General features: G+C 34.1%; 1 pseudogene; it reads left to right on the top strand.

The window, feature by feature from the left end:
• The first annotated feature begins 2,739 nt into the window (after positions 1–2,739).
• LOC142634530 (F-box/FBD/LRR-repeat protein At5g22700-like) lies at positions 2,740–6,436 on the top strand (annotated as a pseudogene).
• The last annotated feature ends 224 nt before the right edge of the window (positions 6,437–6,660 follow it).

The raw sequence follows: 6,660 nt of genomic DNA, 5'->3' as shown, positions 1-6,660 counted from the left end.
TGACGTGGAGACTCGCTGACTTGGCTAGGGCTGACATCATCAAATGACATCATGGATGACGTCATAATAAGGCTGATGTATTTTTTGGCGCATGGTTGGAGTGTGACGACGACGACACGTGTAGGCGCGTGCAAGTGAGATGGATGCTTGGACGTCGCTGGTTTGGCAAATTGACGAGCTACAAGGCCATTAGGGCGACACGTGTTGCCGGAGGAGGATCTGCTTCTGAGGAATCCAAGGCAGCGCATGGAGAAATCCATCGAAATAGAGATATTCTGTCGGCGCGCGTGCGGCGTTCGGTGGAGGCTAGACCCTTTGGTTTTTCTTGTCGTATGCTGTGGAGCACGTCTGTATGATTGGTTTCGTCAGGCGAAGGCTTGCTTTGAACAGATCTGAAAGGGGAGGTATGACATGCTTGAGAGATTAGAGACATGGCGGCGATACGACAACGATGGTTCCATGGGAGTTGTGTGAAGCCGTGGAGTCCAGATCTGTGGGTAAGCAATGGCACTGTGCGGATTTGTGTTGTGCACATGGGAAACTTCTTTGCCTTGTAGAGATGTTTGTTTGATGCCAAGAATGAAGTTTTGCTCTGATACTATGTTAAATATATTAGCAACAGATATGTTATACCATGTTATTTATGCTAGAGTGGATGCGGAAGGGGAAGCATAAAATAAGAACACTGAGAACAAGAGGGTTACGTGATTCAGACTTGTTGGCTTACATCCACGAAGGAATTCCTTAAGGGCTACATCTTTATTATGTAAGAGTGTAGTATAACAATTTGTGTTACAATGAACCCAAATATGAGTTTATATAGGTGACTAAACTCTAAATTACTAATACAAACAAGAGTGGGCTTGGGCCTATTTTATTGGGCTAATATGTCTAATATATCTCTAACAAATATGGTTTACGTACTATGTAAGTACGTAGTATGTACACAGTTGGGGCACTGTGTATATATATAAAATATTATAATATAACATGTGTCTTTAATTTTTTTTTCTCTTCTTTTAAACAGGACACTATTAATTTTGATTAAGATTGCATTTGGTAAGACTATTGCAAGTAGTATGAATCCGGATAAATTAAATAAATAAATTTTGATAGAACATATTCTTATGAAAAATAACCTTTGGTATGATATGTTGAAATTGTTACAAAAATAAATAAATAAATATACTAAATGCAATTACGTTTGATGATTATGTCGTGAAGACTTAAAGCCCGTTTGGATTGAGGGGGAGAGAGAGGGACTGGAGGGGAGTAGAGTAGAGTTAGTTGAAAATAGGTTAATTTTGGGTCAACTCTACTTTATTTCTCCTCAATCCAAACGGACCATCAGTGAAATAGAACAAAAAAAGAGATCTAAAAAAGAATGGAGGCTAAGATGACGTCCAAGGCCTATGATCAATCTTTAAAATAAAAAGATCCATTTCATCATAAAAGTTTAATTTTTTTTTTAAATCTAAAAATATAAATAGTATCACTTTATATAAAATTATATTCAAGAATTATATGTGATTTTAAATAACACACACACATATATATTTATATATATATTCTCCTTTTGAGATTGTCAGTTCTTTATATTCTTAGCAAAAAAAAAAAAAGAAGTTAATTCTCTATTCAATTTTAGGATGTCCCAAAATGATTTTTTTAAGAGAAAAAATCCAATAAATTATTTTTCTAATTTACCTTTTACTTTATTTATTTATTTGGCGCATAAATTGTATACTAGAGGACCGTTCAAGTAGTTGACATATTAAATAATAATTACTATTAGGGTAAATTACACATACCACTTTTATTTTGTGACACTAACCTTTCTTATAGTTTACTTTATAAAACATTTATCTCACTTGTGATTTCTTTATCAGCTATTTTCACTATTAACGGAATTTGATTATGTAATAAGTGGAAACATCAATTCAGACAACGGCTAAGCTAGGATTTAGGGAGAGTAAATTCATTTATGTGTATATTAAATGATATATACATATATATGTGTGTGTATTATAAAAGATATAAATTCTACTTTAATATAATTTAAATATATATGTGTGTGAAACTTTCTTCTAGAGACTTCAACCCTGACTCTTGTATTTATGAGGTGATCATCACACCAAAAGTATGCGGTGGTTAAATGATATTTTTTTGAGAGAAAACTCATTAAACATTTGTATATTCATTGTATATATTTTTTATCTGTCAAGGATACTTTGAATGAATAAGCTGTTAAAGTTCCACTAATGACTCAGGTATTCTTAATAGTTAGATTAAACACCAAGTACGTCTTACGTAAACGATGTTATTAGGTAATTATCAATCCCAAATTCGATTTCTTAGTACACAAATTTTTATGAAGAAAAATAAATTACTAAATAAAGAATTTAATGTCATATTAACGTTTTTATTTTTAATATTGGTTTTGAAAGTAATAATAATGTTCTTTCTCTCTTTTTACTTTTATTTTTCCTTTTGTTCACGTACCATTTACATTTATAGGTTTTGAAACTTAAAATTATTATTTGCTAAACTTGTTTTTTTTTTTTTTTTTTTCCTTTCAAGTATAAACTAAAATTTGCTAAATTGCTAACAAGTTTCTGTCTTTTCATCAAATTATTGTTTCCTGGGCACTAATTTCAAATTTTCAATGTGCATCTGATTTTTGCTTAGCAGAACTTTGCGTGTTTGCATCATAGCAAATGAGGAATTAGCAAGATTCAATCAATGGAGAAAAGGGTGCGACTTACTGCTAAATGTTCAAAAAACAAGGTGAAACCCATTAAAAATTTGTACTAGCGAAGGTGCTACAAATGGAAAGTCTTTTTTTAAAGTGATGTTTACATCGTGCCAATATTTATTTATAATTGAGTGTTTTTATGATTTAGCTGACTCTTTTTCTTTGTTTTCATCCCTTATTTAAGGGAAAATGTGTTTCCGATGATTACATAAGTAACCTGTCTAGTGAAACTCTTGTTTCCATACTTTCACAATTGACACTAAGAGAAGCGGTGGCTACTAGTATCCTTGGTAGGAGATGGAGGTATTTGTGGACATCTATTACAATACTTGACTTTGATGCTACAAAGGAAACAAGCACAATTCAATCAGGGCCGCCTATGTATGTCAGATGGGTGGATCATGTTTTGGCCCTTTTGGGACAATATGAAGTCTCGACTATAAATGAATTCAGGATTTCTTTTGATTTGGATCAAAATTCTACGCATGCTATTAATAGTTGGATCGAGTTTGCAATGACAAGGGAAGTTCAAAGGCTTGAGATGGACTTGTTAGGGCAACGTCCTTATAATGCCTTGTCTTCGAGGCGTTGTAGTTCTAAGTGTAAACGACTTTGGAGAAGCCTAAGTTGCGGGTCTTCTAGGGAGAAATTTTGTTTGAATCTTCTCAGCACCCGTACTCCAACATTTCGTGGCTTTAAGTTTCTTAAAGATCTTTATTTGAAGAATCTTGGCATAACTCAGGAAGTTATTGAGTACTTTTTAGCCAATTGTCCCAAGATTGAGCAATTGTCTGTATGTGGATCAAGACATTTGGTAAAATTAAGAGTTTCTGGATCGTCCCTTTCTTTGAAACACTTGGAGGTAGTCTACTGCACTTGCTTAAAATATGTTAGAGATCTTTGACACAAGCCTTATTTCATTTAAGTATGCGGGGTTGGATATAGACTTGTTTATAAAAAATGTGCCATTACTTCTTGATCTTTATTCTTTATATCGGTGTGGGAAAAGGAAATCTCGGTAGACCGTTGCTAAATGACTACCTCCCCCAGTTCTCTTGCTGTCTTTCTCAGCTACAAGTACTCACTCTTGAATTAATTGATGGCTTTGTGGTTAGTAATTCTTTATGTGTTTGCCCTTTCTTTCCATCCCATATGTTATCACGTTGTTTACTCTCTTTTTTTGGTTTCTCCAGGATGAAGTAGGCAGTAAATTATTTCCTCCATTAAATAATCTTAAAAAGTTGGTATTAGAAGTTGGAGCATGGGGAGAGGATGATCTCCTTGGACTAACTACTTTGATAAACGCATGCCCTTACTTGCAGATACTTGAGTTGAAGGTGAGTGTTTATTAAATACTAGATAATGATTCTATGATATGCACTCATACAACATGCCTCATCTGTTTGAAATGCAGCTTTTGTATGTGTTGGCTCTTGCATATTCTCCACTTCCTATCATTAAATTGATGATTTAACCATTTCATCTGCAGGATTTCTATATTTAAGCTTGATGACTTGCCTCTTGCTGACACTATATGGTTTTGTTTTCTTGTTCTTGTTTAGTTTGTGTTGGTATTTGTGATATGAATCATCACTCTGTTTGTGCAATTAATATCATATCATGAATCAATCTGAGGGTTTTTCTTTTGGACATAACTGTTATATTCTATGCAATCTCTTATGTGCACTCATATTTTGAAAGGATATATTTCATTCTCATAATTGAACTTATATGCTTTAGTGGAACTACTTCTAGTAAATTATTATCCAATCTTAGAAAGGATGGTAATAACACCTCAACCTTGGAAGGATCAGGTTGGAAGTTCAAACCCATGGGTTACTTGTGGGATTGAATTAGATAAGTCAAACTAAGAAATTTAAGAAATTAAGCCAATAGTTATGCTTTTGTAAGTAGCATGCCTATTTATTTAGGCTTAATTTTGTTGTTTACCAAATTAGACTCTAACTTGGATGGATTGAGTGTTTTATGGGTCTGAGAATGTCATCTTCAGTCTACGAAATAAAAAGGTAAATATGGATATGGTAAGTTCCTAGGCCTTATGATTCACAATGGCCTTCTTCCAAAAATGTTTGGCATTAGTGAAGGAAGGTATTATAAGCCCTTCCATGATTTCATGATGCAGAATCTTTGTTGAGAGTTGCTTAAATCCATCTTTCGATACTCAGCTGAAGAAAACATGCGCTTAGCTTATGAGGTAGCATTTGTAATAACAAATATATACAGTGTGTAATCCCAAAACTGTAACAAGTAATATTAGTAAACTCTGTAAGATCCTGGTTGGTATTGGACAGTTGCTTGGGACATTTTCCTAGTTTATTTGTTACAATCAAACTAATTGTCAAGTTTGATGCTTTTTCCTTCCCCCCTTGATTGTCTACTGAATGTGTACGTTTTTAGACCCCTTAAAACATCAAGTTTAACCTAGTTAATTAGCCAAGTGATTACTTAGTCAAATTAACCAGTTCTAGGTTAACACAAATATATCATATCATGCAAAGCAGTGAAAATATAAAGAACACAATGATATGATGACCTAGGAAAATCACACGGTAAAAAACCTGGGGAGGATTTAACCTAACTATCCTTAAGGTAAAACTGAATCCACTATGAAAGAATTGAAGTTTACACAATAGCGACTTGCACCACTAGCATCCTATTGCTACCTCGAGTAGGAAACTTACTACCACGACTACGTGATAGCTCCGAGTCCACGGACTGCTTCTTTCTTGGATTCCCAGAAAGCACAAACACTCCTGCTTGTATATCTTTAAGCTCTGAAATCTACAACTGAAACGATCATCAAGTTCTTGACATAATCTTGATCCTTGATAATCCTAAGTATGTGTGAAGGTAAACATCTCTAGATCTCATAAAAGATTCATACACACAGCATAAAGAGCATTAATAAAACGTGGCTAGGGTTTTCCTATTTATACCTAGGGCAAAACATAAAACCCTATACGTAAAACGGGTTTGGGCTGAGTTGAAAAATTCTGCAGAAAAATAATCTGCACGAGCTTCGATCGGTCGAGTCTAATTCTCGATCGATCGAGCCAAACAGAATTGCATAGTAAATCCTGCAGTAACTCGATTCCAACTTTACATAAAAGACACATACTTTAAGCAGTCTAAACAAGACTAAAACGTTTTGATCATGGTTTGCCAACATTACAAATTAGAGTTCTAATACATTAGTTCCTAATTCCTTAGAACCTAACAGATTGTATCTGCATATTTGTTCTTTCTAGTAAATTATATTCAGCTACTATCGATACTCATTTAGGTGCATATACATATTTTTTCTATACTTGTGTTTTATCAGTAATGAGATAACTCTGTTTTCTCTTTGTAGATGCCATGGATAAATGTCGAAGATCATGACAAAAAAAAAAAATGAGGAGGGGTATCAAATGCCCACATGAATACCTCAAGGTGTTGGAAATTTACGGATATGCTGGATGCGTATGTGAATTTGAGTTTGTCATGTACTTTATTAGGAATGCTGTGGCACTTGAGAAAATTTTGATTGACCCTCACGATCAAATTGTCAAGTGAACTCCCTTCGCGAGTCCTAATTTGAAGATCGAACGAACTGCAAGACATCTTGCCAAGAGCCAGCTTGAAGGAAAGGTAGCCCCATCCATCCAGTTGGTAATATTGTAATCTTAGACTTGCGTGAACTTTTTTTTAAACTGAAAAAATGTACTTATATATCTAGTTCCTGTTCTCATTTTTTGGCCATGGGTATATGGACCCCAAAATTTGCAAAATCCATGTATTATGAATGTTGATCTAGTTAATGAGTATTGCGATCTGGGTGGGTTTTTATTTTTATTTTATTTTGTATTTTTTGGATAAAAAACTAACCAAGAGCTTAAAAGCATTTG

This window comes from Castanea sativa, chromosome 5 (assembly GCF_040712315.1).
Source record: "Castanea sativa cultivar Marrone di Chiusa Pesio chromosome 5, ASM4071231v1".
Taxonomy (NCBI): Eukaryota; Viridiplantae; Streptophyta; class Magnoliopsida; order Fagales; family Fagaceae; genus Castanea; species Castanea sativa.
The sequence above is the reverse complement of the archived record's forward strand: the minus strand, read 5'-3'. Positions and strand labels throughout refer to the sequence as shown.